At 33.1% G+C, this 15,388-nt stretch overlaps 1 long non-coding RNA gene across 1 annotated transcript; it reads right to left on the reverse strand.

Moving 5' to 3' along the window:
- Positions 1-2,524: 2,524 nt before the first annotated feature.
- LOC135138172 (uncharacterized) lies at positions 2,525-3,010 on the reverse strand. The gene is made up of 3 exons (XR_010281999.1): positions 2,937-3,010; positions 2,798-2,880; positions 2,525-2,739 (listed from the first exon to the last, which is right to left on the reverse strand). It is a non-coding gene; the product is annotated as an uncharacterized LOC135138172 (long non-coding RNA).
- Between the last annotated feature and the right edge of the window lie 12,378 nt (positions 3,011-15,388).

A 15,388-nucleotide genomic window follows, 5' to 3' on the forward strand; every position in this document is an offset into this window, starting at 1 on the left:
TGGCAAAACATTGACGCGAAACTGCAGAGCACTGTTTCTGGAGGTTTCTTTCGTGCTGTCTCATGGTGTTTGAAGGTATATTTTTGCAAATTTACGTTTTTTAAGCTCAAGTTACCTTATTTAAATGTCTACAGTCTTCTTAAGTTGTATTTTATCCGGCTATTTGTTAAACATCGTGAAATCGTGTTGTGCGTATAATTGCATAGAACGTGCAAAGACAGCAATCCTGTTTTATTTCATAGGTAATAATCACATACACAGACGAAGGATTTCGTAAATAATTAAAAAAATTTGTTAGATTCCCTAAACATTCCGAGTTACGAAAAAAACGGTTTATTGCTACAAAAAGAGGGAATTTCATATTTATTGATTATTGTTTTAGTTATTTGTACGTGGATTTAGAAAATAAATTTTAGTAGAAAATTCCACACAATTTAATATGTTTAATTTAATTAGGCACCCTGTTACTTTTATCGAAAGTTTAGTTATTTTTATCCTAAAAATTTCAGAATTACCAATGAACGTACACTACAAGATTAGTTAACTTTAGAAGATTACTGTACTAACTGAATTCGTAATATATTGTAGATTCTCTATACATTTCATTTTATTAAAAGACTATCTCCACCACTTAACATGATTTTTGTTGTTTCACATTACACATAATTTTAATGTAAACTGTAAAAATATAGTTTTCATTAACAGACGTTTGTTATAATTGATTGTTTGAACAAATTTGTAAGAAAACGTATTAATTCCCGTTCAAATGAAGCGTTTCTTGCCACCCAGCACGTGATACGTGGTCAGCCGTCCCACTGATGCATAACCGCTCTAGCTATTTCTTTCTTATGTTGATTACACTCGCTCGCGTATGGAAACGTATACAAGGCTCCATCCATTCCTTTATTAGATTAATGGATTCTGCGCATTCCAATGGTTCCTACTGATTTGCCCCTTACATTCAAACGACTACAGTTTTCTGTGCGTCTTGCTTTCGCGATGACAATCAACAAAGCCCAAGGGCAGTCTCTGCGCGTTGCCGGATTAAATTTAGGAAATCCATGTTTTTCGCATGGTCAACTTGCTCCAGAGTAGGAACTCCAAAAACTCTGTACGTCTATACACCAAATCGAAAAACCAAAAATATTGTTTACCCACTAGCGTTACGATAGATGTTAGTATTGATTAAAATGTGTTCAAGTTGTTTCAGTTATATAGCGAATACAATAGTAAAAAATTTTGTTCATTCACGTGAATTACTAATACAAAAATGTGTACATTATATATACTAATGAAAATAGATGGAATAGCATCAATATGAGTTATCTTATTATTCAGTTTTCTACAACGCATTCTGCGCTCCAGACCATACATTTATATCCACATATATACAAAGTAAATATATACACAAGCAGGACAACGTCTGCCGGGTTCCGCTAGTATTAATATAAAACCTCTAAATATTATATATTTTGCTTAAAAAATTGGAAACTAATTGATATTTTTTAAAAATTTTGTGCGTTGTATGGTTGCGTCTAGGTTGAATTTCCCGCTTGCCGGCAGCGTAAGTGCGTGCAAAACAATGATGCAAAATTGCAGAGACTTGTACGTGAGAGAAAGCAGGAGCAGAGGAGGCAGATTTAATTCAACCTTCACTCGCCTGTACAAAATCTAAGCGATTGTGACCTTGAAGTCGAGGTTTCAACTGCACCCGCATATCAGACAATAAAGTCCCTAGATAGATAAAGTACCGCAATTGGGCGCCATATTGTGTCCGCGCCAAATTCAAAATAAATAAATAAAAATTAACGGACTCAATACTTGCGTACAAAACGTAAATTTAGATTTTTTTCAAATAAACATTTATTTATGTTTAAGCGTTATTTGTTCAATGCACTTAAATGCCATTGATAAACATAAGGGGTCAGTAAAAAATATAGATGAGAAACCTTGCAATACCAGTTTATTAATACAATAATAAAATTAATTTACATCGCCATTTCGTCAACTAGTAGCACACATTGCTTTTCGTGTTGATTGAACTTCAATATCTACAACAAATAAATAATTAATTAGTTACTACCATCCCACTATGCACTAATCTATATACCAAAAACCCAAAAACTAGACTGATACCACATCTTATTTTCTAGAAGAACAAATATATCTTCCAACAGACCTGCTCCAAACTTGATTCCTTGAAGACGTTGTTGTATGGTCCTAATGCTCGGATATGGCAATTTCTGCCGTCGTATTTCTTCATAACCCTTCGCGCCACAAGCTAAATACAATTTCAGTGCTTTTGTCATTGTATCTTCTGACCATAGTTGACCTCTGGCAGTGCCAGTTTGAATAAATTGAATTTGATCCTCGTTTAATGTCCCTTGTAAATTATTGACACAACTTTCCAGTGCCGTTTTATATTTATTGCGCTCCCGTAAAGCTTTTCTCAAAGCGTTACGTAAATTTTCGATCAACGTTTGAGATTTTTCCACTATGTTGGTTTGGGCCTAATAACGGGTCCACTTCAGGGAAACAACCAACATTTACATTTTCATTGTTGCTACAGCTTTCAAGTTCAAAAATTTCATTTTCCCTACCAGTTGTCAAAGGAGTACAGTCGTCCATTGAAACACAAGCACCAACATTTTTATTTAATACATCTGGAACAGCATTCGGCCGCAATAGTTTCCTTCCATCTGCTCGCTTTGCTTCGAATTGTTGTTCAGAAAAATGTAACTAAAAGTAAATATATTTAACATTGTGCAATTACATATTCAAGCTTTAAACAAATTACTTCGCAAACTCTGGAGTTGTCGTTCAAATCGTCCCGGCCTATTAAATTCTCCCACATCTCTCTTCTAGCCCTATTACTAACACCTGCAACAATTTAAATTAGTTGAAAAAACTCAATTGAAAACTCAATTGTAACCTACCTGTTGGAAGACGAAACAATCGGCTTTTATTTCCACACAAAGGAACACAACAACTTGGCATTTTAAAATAAAAGTCATAAAACACCACAAAAAAACACAAACAACTTTACAAAAAACACAAACAACTTTACAAAACAGGACTTACGCCACGAAGTGATGCGTTAAAGAGAGTTTCACAATTAACTTTGACGTTTGTCGGTCGCCATATTGTGTCCGAAATACACGTTCTCTCTCTAACACATTGAAACATTCAATTGCGTTACTTTGGTTATCTAGGGACTTTATCAGACAACATAGAGAAGCGCCATAGTTTAAATTAAATGACGGTTGCGGACTCCTCAAATTATGTTGGCAGCAGTGTTTGTTTCTAACTAGAGATAAAAGTAACTAGAAGAAATGTCATAATATTTTTAATGACGCGTTTTATTTCCGACAAATTGACACTAAATTTACCAGAATATTAGAAGCTGCTTACTGTTTCCTTGACTTTCATTCAGGTCACACGAATGACAATTATAGTGAAACAAGGTTTTTATGGGCGTCGACTATTTAAATTTGGCGCTTGCCTTTGGCAGTTGAGGACTCCAGTGTCAATAAGGGTGGTTTTGCAAAATCAGCCTCTATGTCGCTTCTCTATGTTCTCTGCGCATACTGAAGCAATGGCAGATGAAAGCACGTGTCGGAGGCTAGCCGCAGAGCAAATCAAATTGCAGGGTCACAACACGTGACCCAACGCAAGATGCAAACACTGCAAACAGTCGATTCGAATGCACTTGCGACCGTTTTGTTTTGATGCAATTATTGTTGGGGAGTGAGTGGTAAGCGGCAGTGGCGGCTCCTCGGGGTGGGCAGGGTGGGCAATGCCCACCCTATTTGATTGTTTATGATACGAAGTAAAATATTGTTTTTTTTCTTTTGTAAAATATTTTATATGTATACACAAATAATTATCGTCGTAAACATCATTTAAGCCAACGGATTTTCTTCATTACATCCTGCTGTTTCCGCAACTGAGAAATTGCAGTTGTAAAAAAGTGCGTCAGATCTCGGCGTTATACGGTTCATGTGAGGATGGGCTAGTCCACCCTGGTCCACCCTCTTGATTATAAGCAACGACATACGTTCGGTTTTCTATGTACGTAATTGAGAGTAAAGAATTCGAAACGCGCGTCTTTGCATATCCGTGTTTTCTTGCCTCAAGCGGGGCAGGACGCCCCGCCCTGCCTTCAACGTATATCTCAAACGCTGCAGGATCGGATCTCTCGATATTCGATTCAAGGATTCAATAAATTAATTTCGATTTTTTTACTTCTTCTGTATTGTAAAAGTATAGAGGTAATTATTTTTATTACTCTATTGAAATATGGGTAAGGTAGTAAGGAAAATAATGTTATGCGAAAATTCTTGAATACTATTGTTATAGAAAAGAGCAACACCATAACAATTAATAAATACTTTTTCATATCAAATGAAAATTTGTAATAACCATATTCTTGTATTATGACAGCGTGTAAACTTTATAATGAATTATAAATTTAAAAATCCGAATAACCAATGATGAGAATAAGTAATACATTTATTATTGCAGTACGTATCTGACATGTGTATTTTTTTATTATTACATATTCATTTTTGTTTCATAAATATAACTGTAGCAGAGTCAACAAAAGTTAAATATACGCTTAATTTATTATTTAATTCAGACTGTCCGCACAGGTTTGTTACGCGTTCGCTCTAGTGGGCAAATCCACCCTGAAAATCGGAAACACTCGGCACGGTTCGTCCTCGTCGGAGACACGACTTAATTGAATTCAGTCAGATCAGAAACTGCAGTGTGGGTAGTGCATTTAATTATACAATGTAGCTTATCCAAATTACCAAATAGTTAGGCGGGTACCAAAGTAGGTACTTTCTAGCAATTTTTTTTTAATGGCAAATCCTACTGTAAGCTGTGCAAATAATATTAGAGAGGTGGTAAAGAAGGCATTAAAGACATTGAGTTTTTGTTTTTAACAAATAAATTCAGTAGTATGGAACTTGATATTTATGAATTATTTGTTTATAAATTAAGATCATGTCCCGAAATGAAACAATTAATTGGTCATCACAAACTCTCGTGGCAGTAATAAAGACTTTAATCAAAGTTCGGACAATAAATATTAGGTACCTATTGGTTGGTTGATCGGTAGTGAAACAACAAACAAAACTGTTGGAATTATCTGCTATTTAACATAAAATTAAATTACGAACACTTTAGAATTCCACAAGAAGAGCGATATAAAATATATCGCTGCTACTTTACAAAAACATGACCAATCTGAATAAACGAAAATTACTTGGAAAACGAAGTGAAACTATAGAAAATTCTCTTAAATTCGGCGTTTATTCGATATGATAATTTTCTTGGCTACACAAAAACATACATTTCGGGGACAAGATGAACCGCAAATTTCTCTTAAAGTAAATTCGATGATAAATTTAAAAAGTTTTTTGGAGGAGTCTTTGGTAATTAGTGGTCTTCAGAATGATTATTTTGGAATTATTTTTATTTTATTTGTTATTGTTAACTTTGTTAGTATTTTGAGAATTTATGTTTTGTTTGATTTGGCATTTTTAATTTTGCTTTTACAATAATTTTCCAAATGGCCGCTTTTTCTAAAGTGTAGCTTATCTCAAAGGTTTAAAATTTAATGTTTTCTCGTCATGTTATTTCAAAATCTTTACATGTTGGGATCATTATTTGAGTTTATAGTTCTATAAACTCTTAACAAATCTTCTATTTATGTGCTGAACCTTTTTTTTGCTCCTCTTTCCTCTTCTAGCAAGAGTCTTCGACGTTCTCGTTGGTTCTTGCTGGCCGACATTGTAAGTAACATTTATAAAATAATATATATGTGATATAGATAAAATATTTGTTATATTATATTGATTGACATGTAGCACCAAAACAAAAACACGTTCTCATAAAAATGATTAATTATATATATGTATTTTTTTTTTTCATACATGTTATAACCTACCTATAATGCTTTGCCCACCCATCAAAAATCACCACGAGCCGCCACTGGTAAGCGGTAATGTAAGCCGGTGTTATTGATAAGCATTTTGAGGTAATACTTAATTTTCAAAAGGGAAGTCACTAATTATTATTATTGTAATCATAATTTCAATCATGCAGCCAACACACAGAAATTTGTTAGATGAAACTAATATCGTCGATTATTTGTTGAAAATGCCATTTAATTCACTAACATACGATGAAAAGATTTTATTAAAAAATCTTAATAAACCTCGGCCAAAATTAAATTCCTTAGTTTCTTCAACAAGTAAACAAAACCGTTCTTTTAACGAATCATGGTACGAAAAATGTTGTTGGTTAACCGGTAGTAGTAAAAGAAATAAATTATTTTGTTGGCCGTGTTTATTGTTCGCATCCTCAAATGTCTGGTCGAAATTAGGGTTTGACGGTTTAAAAAATTTACCTCGAGCCATAGAAAGGCACGGCAAATCAAAGGAACATATCAGTCAAGTTATAGAGAGATTTGGAGGATTTTATGATGTTAGCAGTGGACGTACAGCTGACGATTTATTTAAATTATTATGTGACAAATTTGATCACTTGAATATGAAAGATAAATTAGTAGCACAAACCTATGATGGCGCTGCTGTTATGGCAGGTCATTTAAATAGCTTACAGATTAAAGTAAAATCAGTTGCCCCTCAGGCTCTTTTCACGCACTGTCATGCCCACATTTTAAATTTAATTCTCAGCAAATCATGTAACTCCCTGAAGGAATCAAGAATATTTTTTTCCAACTTAAGTGGATTTTCTGCCTTTTTTTCCAAATCTAGTAAAAGATCAGATATTTTAAATCAAGTAGGCGCGTCCAGACTACCATCACATTGCCCTACTCGTTGGAATTTTACTTCAAGGGCAATTTTTACAATTTATGACAATAAAGGTACTTTAATTCAAGTCTTTACTTACATACTGAACAGCGAAGAATTTAAAAATGATCAACAGACATTAAGAGAATCTACCGGTTTAAGAAACACCTTAGAGGATCAGGATTTTAATTTCTTCTTAATGACTTACAGATTAATTTTTCAACAAACTGATGTAGTCTTCTCGATTTTGCAGAGCAAACTAACTGATATAACTATGGTGACCATATGTACTTATTTTAATAGGACAGTACTTTTTTTGGAAACGATGTCCTTTTGTCTTCACAGAAGAGCAAAGTACATTAAAATGTACTTTTTTTTACTAACTTATGATCATATGATTTCGAAGTCATATCTAATATTTATTAATATTACATATGTCCATTCCACTCTATCAAATAATCAAATGCAGCATCTCTCCATCGAGTACTCAGCGTTCTTGTGCATACGGTCGTCGGGCGTCATGCGCATGTCATATTTCATCAGTCGTCACATCACATTGTGCGTGATTATTCAAGTTGTATAAATTATTTGGAAAATTGGAAAACAAATCTATCCGAGTTGAAGTTGTTCGAATGGATCGCCCTGCGAAAAGAAGTAAAATGGAACGAAATTCTTCTTTCATACGAAGCTTGTAAGAAGGAAATTGGCGATAAAGTGAATGCTGATGCTTGTTTTGATGAGTTTAGCTTATTGAAGAATTTTGCTACGGATGAAAAAATTACTTCTTGGAATTGCCAAAAAACTCCTACTGAAACTCGTTGGCTGGAATTTTTCAAGTACATAGAAGCAATTCCTTATCAAGTCACACCAATAAACTTGAAAATGTTATGCGAATTTGCCCTCTGCCTTCCGGGTACAAATCCAGCTGATTGATTTCAGTGTTTCAAATAATAATGAAATTTGTTGACAGGGACAAGCGCAAGCATTGAGAGACTATTTTCTAACATCAACAAATACTGGACTAGTGAGAAGAACGCTCTAGGCCTGTCCACCTTGGAAGCTGTTATACAGGTGTACATGAACTTCGAAGAAACGTGTAATGACATGTTTCATTACTTGAAATCTAATCCACAGTTATCAAAACAAATATTAAGTTCAGAAAAGTATGACTGGAACAAGCCATCTACATCTAATATCTAATACATCTACGCTTTTAAATAAAAAAATACAATACAGTAACTTGGAATTTTCATTGGGTGGGGGTGTACTTCTTTTTTTCAAAAAAAATATGGTCACCATAGATATAACATATGCTAAAAGTCGTTTAACTTCATTAATAACTAAATTACAAGAATTTCGCTCTAATGAATCTTACTTTAATTCTATATATGGCGACTTACTAGATTTAGATGAAACAGTGGGTAATCCGAAGAAACGGAAAATAACATACAATTTACCTGATCCTAAACAACATTTTAAACAATTATTTATTGAAATTTTAGAAACTGTTATTGGACAAATTCAGCTTCGTTTCGCAGATTTAACGAATTTGCAGTTCTTTGATTTGCTTGCCAAAGATAAGTTTCAATCATTTTCTGAAGACTTTCCTCAAAACTTGCTGAAACTTTTAGTTAATCAATATCCGTGTTTTGATATAGCTAGATTAACAAATGAGTTATCAGTTATTTATGGAGACAATGAAATTCTTGGTGAATGTCAGCTTCCGCACGAAATGCTTTCCTTTATGCAAAAAACAAATTTACAACCCTGTTTACCAGAATTTTATAAATTATTGTGTTTAATTGTTACCATACCTGTAACATCAGCGTCAGTGGACAGGAGTTTTTCATGTTTAAAACGGATACAAATTTTTGCTAGAAACACAATTTGTCAGAACAGACTTCAGGGAATGGCACTCATAGCTATAGAGAAAAAATCAGTAAAGAATTTAACAGAAAGTGACACTTTCTACAATGAAGTAATAGATTTTTTTGCAGAAAATAAAGGCCGTCGCTTGCCATTAAAATTTAAACAACTCTAATACTTGCAATATATTGTCAACCTAGATAGAATATTTATATTTCTTTTTATTGTTTTCACTTCCCGAGCGTAAGCAAAGGAAGTATTGTAATCGAGTCCGTCGGCCGACTCTCTACTTTTACGTTTTCTCGATCTTTATGACCCCTAGAAGACGAAGAAATAGGTCCCCCATTTCCGTCTGTCTGTCCGTCTGTCCGTTCGTCTGTCCGTCCGTCTGTCCGTCTGTCCGTCTGCCGTCCCGGATTTTCATTAGACAGATAATCTCCGAAAGTACTCGACCGATTGTTGTGAAATTTTGCACTTATATTAAGAATATCATGTAGATGGTAAAACGCTAACCAAAATTTGTCTAATCATCCCCACCACTAATGCGATGACGTCACTTCAAAATTATACATAGTAAATGGGTTTTCAATTGTATAAAATAACATAGTCCCACACATGTAGTTTACAACTCCGAATCGACTTTTCACCCGAAACGTCCAGATTTTTGGAAAAAAAATCAAAATTATAAAACAACATTTTGAAATTTAATTTTTAATCTGCTAACCAGAATGCTTTGAAATGTTGCAGATGTTTTAAGGCTATAAAGAGCATCATAAATCTTTAGTCAAAAAATATTTGCTTATCCCCTCCAAAAACTTGATGACGTCAGCTCAAAAGTTTGTGGAATAAATCTTATCTAAAATGTACAAAATATGATGAGTCTGTACTTGTGATCTATCACTCCATTCATATTTTTTGGATTTGCATATACAGGGTGACTCAAAAAAATTAATGAATGCGAAAATATATTTTATTGATTTAATCAGGAACTACAAAACCGAATGCTTTGAAATCTTGCAGATGTTTTAAGGTTATAAAGAGCATAATAAATTTTTAGTCAAAATATATTTGGTTATCTTCTACAAAAAACTGATGACATCAGCCCAAAAGTTTGCCGAATAAATCGTATCTAAAATGTACAAAATATGATGAGTCTGTACTTGTGATTTATCATTCCATTCATATTTTTGGATTTGCATATGCAGGGTGACTCAAAAAAATTAATGAAGGCGTGAATTTATTTTATCGATTTAATCAGGAATTACAAAACCGAATGCTTTGAAATCTTGGGAATATTTTAAAGTTATTATAAGCATGGTAAACTTTTGTTCAAAATGTATTTGTTCATCCCTTCTAAAAAAATTGATGACGTCACCCTTAAATTTTGCTGAATAAATCCTATCTAAAATGCAAAAAATATGATGAGTTTGTACTTGTGATTTATCATTCCATTCATATTTTTGGATTTGCATATGCAGGATGACTCAAAAAAATTAATGAAGGCGTGAATTTATTTTATCGATTTAATCAGGAATTACAAAACCGAATGCTTTGAAATCTTGGGAATATTTTAAAGTTATTATAAGCATGGTAAACTTTTGTTCAAAATGTATTTGTTCATCCCTTCTAAAAAAATTGATGACGTCACCCTTAAATTTTGCTGAATAAATCCTATCTAAAATGCAAAAAATATGATGAGTTTGTACTTGTGATTTATCATTCCATTCATATTTTTTAGATTTTCTTAAGAGGTGGTTCAAAAAAATTAATGAAGTCAATTTATTTTATTGATTAAATTAAAGGCAACACTTATTATTAGTATTACACCCCAACCAACCCAATTTGGTAGACACAAAATTTGTTAAAGGAAAAACTCGGTTGAAACATAAGGGTAGCACGCTTATTTACATCTATTTTAACATTACAGATGTGCGTTTGTTTTGTTCGTTGACTAGGTTCCGCGAATGTGGAATAGACATGTTTATAATCAACCAATTGTGAATTTCACCGTCAAGAATTAAAATAAAACCCAATGTTTTATATAATAAGCGGAAGTCGAAGCAATAAAACCGATGGTCGTTTTGTTTACAGTTTCTCTGTTTGACTCTCACGTATGCTGTTACGCTTGCCATCTTAAATTAAGAATGTTTATAAATAAACGATTTTCAGTTGCCTTTCATATTACCAGACAGCGGATTTTTGTCGGGCTACGTCACGTTTAATCGGTACTAATTCCATAAATATAATTAACGATTTATTAATCAAACGGCTAAGTAAATGAGAACGGGAATTAACAGCAGAGTGCAACGAAACAGCGTTATTCTAATCTCAAATAAACGAAGCGCAGTCCGCAACGGCAATGAATTCGCATCCCGTGCGAGCCGTACCGAGTTTGGCCTTGCCTAGCCCGACAGAAATCCGCTCTCTAGATATTACACACCGGCGCCGTATACGTGAGTAAATTGTTTCGTTATTTTATTGATTATAAGAAATCAATATTCAAAACGACCCAATTCATTTTCCCGAAAATTTGGGAACACAATAATTTTATTCTTAGTATTACACTACATCTATCCCAACTGATATACGTGTCCTTGCAAAAATGTTGATGACGTCATCACATTTTTTTTTTAAATTCCCACTACAAAAATGTAATGAGAAAAAAAAAACATAATAGGCATGCAATCGTCAAGTTTCCGACAGCGAGGGAAGTACTGTCTAAACTCTTTAGACCAATTTTTTTAGATTTTCTTAAGAGGTGGCTCAAAAAAATTAATGAAGTCAATTTATTTTATTGATTAAATTAAAGGCAACACTTATTATTAGTATTACATTGGACCAACCCAATTCGGTAGACACAAATTTTTTTAAAGTAAAAACTCGGTTGAAACATAAGGGTAGCACGCTTATTTACATCGACTTTAACATTACAGACGTGCATTTGTTTTGTGCGTTGTCTAGGTTCCGCGAATGTGGAATAGGCATGTTTCTAATCAACCAATTGTGAATTCCACCGTCAAAAATTAAAATAAAACCCAATGTTTTATATAATAAGCGGAAGTCGAAGCAATAAAACCGATGGTCGTTTTGTTTACAGTTTCTCTGTTTGACTCTCACGTATGCTGTTACGCTTGTCATCTTAAATTAAGAATGTTTATACATAAACGATTTTCAGTTGCCTTTCATATTACCAGACAGCGGATGTTTGTCGGGCTACGTCACGTTTAATCGGTACTAATTCCATAAATATAATTAACGATTTATTAATCAAACGGCTAAGTAAATGAGAACGGGAATTAGCAGCAGAGTGCAACGAAACAGCTTTATTCTAATCTCAAATAAACGAAGTGCAGTCCGCAATCGCAATGAATTCGCATCCCGTACGAGCCGTACCGAGTTTGGCCTTGCCTAGCCCGACAGAAATCCGCTCTCTAGATATTACACACCGGCGCCGTATACCTGAGTAAATTGTTTCGTTATTTTATTGATTATAAGAAATCAAGATTCAAAACGACCCAATTCATTTTCCCGAAAATTTGGGAATACAATAATTTTATTCTTAGTATTACACTACATCTATCCCAACTGATATACGTGTCCTTGTAAAAATGTTGATGACGTCATCACAATTTTTTTTTAAATTCCCACTACAAAAATGTAATGAGAAAAAAAAACACAATAGGCATGCAGTCGTCAAGTTTCCGACAGCGAGGGAAGTACTGTCTAAACTCTTTAGACCAATTTTTTAATTTGTATATATTTCTTATTATATTAGAACATTATTTTTGTTGATTTATAAGAATTTTATATTTGTTTCTTTTATTTTTGTTACATTATTGATACTCATCTTATTTTTTATTATTTAACCACTGCATGAATATGTTTATTTTGTTTATACTTTTTATCAAAGAATTGATGATAATTTTGCTCAGTTGTTGGAGCAACATTTTTGGTAAGAGATGACTCTACACCTCCCCGTTGGTTCTTGCTGGACAGTGGTTATATCACTGGCGAAGTAGAGTATATTATAATAGAGCAAATGTAGTGCACTTACTAATCTACATGACTTACACATTTTTGGAATCTATGTGTATACATCTTTAGAATTGCATTGTATCTGCTGTAGATTTTGAAACAGTATAAATTTAAGACTGCTATTGGATTTTTTTTAATTGGTTAAAAAAATTAGCCTCCTCTACATAAAATCTCACGAGCCGGCACTGTTGTTATGATGTATTTGTTAATATACTGCATATTACAATTTCTGCTAATAAAAAAAATACTCCTATTTTTCTTAACTCTTGTCTTTTTTGCTTTATAGAGAAGTGTTCAGAAAAATAAATTTATAAAAAATTGCTCGAATATTATTTCGACAGGACTTTCCTCACCCGTAAAGCGCACTACCTACATCAAATCCATCTGTTGTAAAAAATTAAAAGATTTGTTCTTGCGAATTTTATTTTTTTAAGACAACCATTATAAATAAGTTAAAATAAAGATATCTATGTTTGCTTGCATTAACAAGAAGCATAAGTGCATTAATTATTTATATGGTTGCATAAAACAAAGCGTATTTACTTAACAAACAATTTGAACTTATTATACAATTGTCATAAAACTGCCACAGATAAGCTAGTGTCGCATCTGTTTGATGTGCTGTAGCCCGATCCTGCTGAAAGTATTCAAATTTATGTTCTTCGTCAACAAGTTGGTTAATAAAAGGTTTTAGAATTTCTTCCCAATATACTCGTCAACCGTAAATAAACTTTATTATAACTAAACACTGTCAACCAATGGTCTCCTTTTCGCAAAATAAGTCGATTTTGCATATCGCAAGTACGGTATGCTGATCAGAATGTTCCATGCACCGGCTTTTAAGAGATCAGATTCTGTAGTTTTGCGACGTCACATGGCTAGCTAGATTGAACTGAAAAATGTAAGATCCAATAAACAGTAATCACATTTTATTTATGAACAAACATCTGCACAGGAGCGAGATGACGATGAATCAATTGAAGCACACACCACTTTGTGGAAGTTTTGGGTTTTTTAAATAATTTAATTATTGTAATTTCATCAGTTTTTTAAAAATATTTATGTTACTTTTCATATCCCACCTTGTATTATCCTGAAGATGACTTAGATTTTCAATAAAGTCGAAATATGTTGTTGTAATCAACCAGCTTTCTACTGAAAATCTTCACACGTTCAAGAGACGGAAAAACAACTCCAAATAAAGTAAGGGAACTAGGGGCTTGTTGTAACAGGGGTAAGTTCTAACACTAAATTTTTACCCGGAATTTAAACTTTTTAACGTCAGGTTTTTTACTGAATGTAATTCTTGCACCATAAGACATCATGTCATCATAACCACTGTTCCTCCAGCCAGCGCAGTGAGTGGATGTGTGCACGTGTTCGTTTTGTCCAAGTAATGTAAAATATTGCTTTAGTAAAATTTGGTTTTTCGTATCTGTTATTAATTAATTTTAAACTTTTAGTTTTGCATAAAGTTCAAAAATTACTCAGCTTTGATATTCCTTACACATTTTGACGCTAAACAACATAATTTTGTCGAAATGTAATTAAATGTAGACAATTGTGCTACGGGGCATGTTGTAACAATATCTAGGGGGCAAGTTGTAACATGTTACAACTTATTCCAAATTCACTTCTACAAATCTCGTACCTAGCATACGAAAAGCGAGTGAAAATTTTGACCTTGCCATATATCGCTTTCCAGATATATTAAGACAAAGGAAAACAAAATTCAAATCTTTAATGTTGACTCTTTTTCTAAAAGTTTATTTCAGTTTTACTGATAACTGTTATATATAATGAAGTGTTGTGTTGATTTTTGAAAAATAAAGAGTAAATATGTATCAACAGCAGCTTTATTTTTACTGTTACTACCTGCCTCATGGCTTTTACAACTAGCCCCAAACACGGGGCAAGTTGTAACAGTGCACTTTTTTTAAGAAAATGCCTGGTATGAAGTGAATAAGAACAATTTTGACTTTTTGCCTGTTCAGTCCAGTAGGGGAATAGTTAGACTACCGACAGATACTTTTATAATGGTCAGACAGCTAATAGATATCAAATTATATTCGTTTTCCTAAAAACTGTTACAACAAGCCCCTCTTTCCCGTACACTTGAACAAGAATGAATCTCCAAAAATTAACAGATTGGTGGTTTGTATTGCAAATCCTTTCCTTAAAGTGTGGCGAAATTTGTTTAAACCATGCCACGCCAACATAAATTAGTGATACACCCTCTTCAGATTTGCAGATTGTTTTCATTTTACTAAAACAGTTTTTTAAGTGCTAAAGGAACAATCCTTTAATATTAAAATGTATCAATAGTGCGTCTCATCAGAACCTGAGTGAAATGATCAAGAGTTGTCAAAGAAACAACATCTTCTTCTTATCTACTTTCCTTGTTTTCGATTTCACTTTAAACTATACTTTTGTCTGTGAATTTTTTGTTATTCGAGTTGTCTCGGGGACTGGCCTGGTACTCCTTAATGTAACAATTTGTTTTCTCTCAAAAGTTAGGCGAGATTGGGGCGGATTTTATGAAAGCACTTCTATACACTTCCATAAGTCTGTTTATTTTTGGTACTTTTATGATTATATATATATATATATATATATATATATATATATATATATGATGATATTTATTATCAGTTTTTACGATC

This window comes from Zophobas morio, unplaced genomic scaffold (genome assembly GCF_036711695.1).
Source record: "Zophobas morio isolate AGI-343-1 ecotype UQ-CSIRO unplaced genomic scaffold, CSIRO_AGI_Zmor_V1 ptg000030l, whole genome shotgun sequence".
Lineage (NCBI taxonomy): Eukaryota > Metazoa > Arthropoda > Insecta > Coleoptera > Tenebrionidae > Zophobas > Zophobas morio.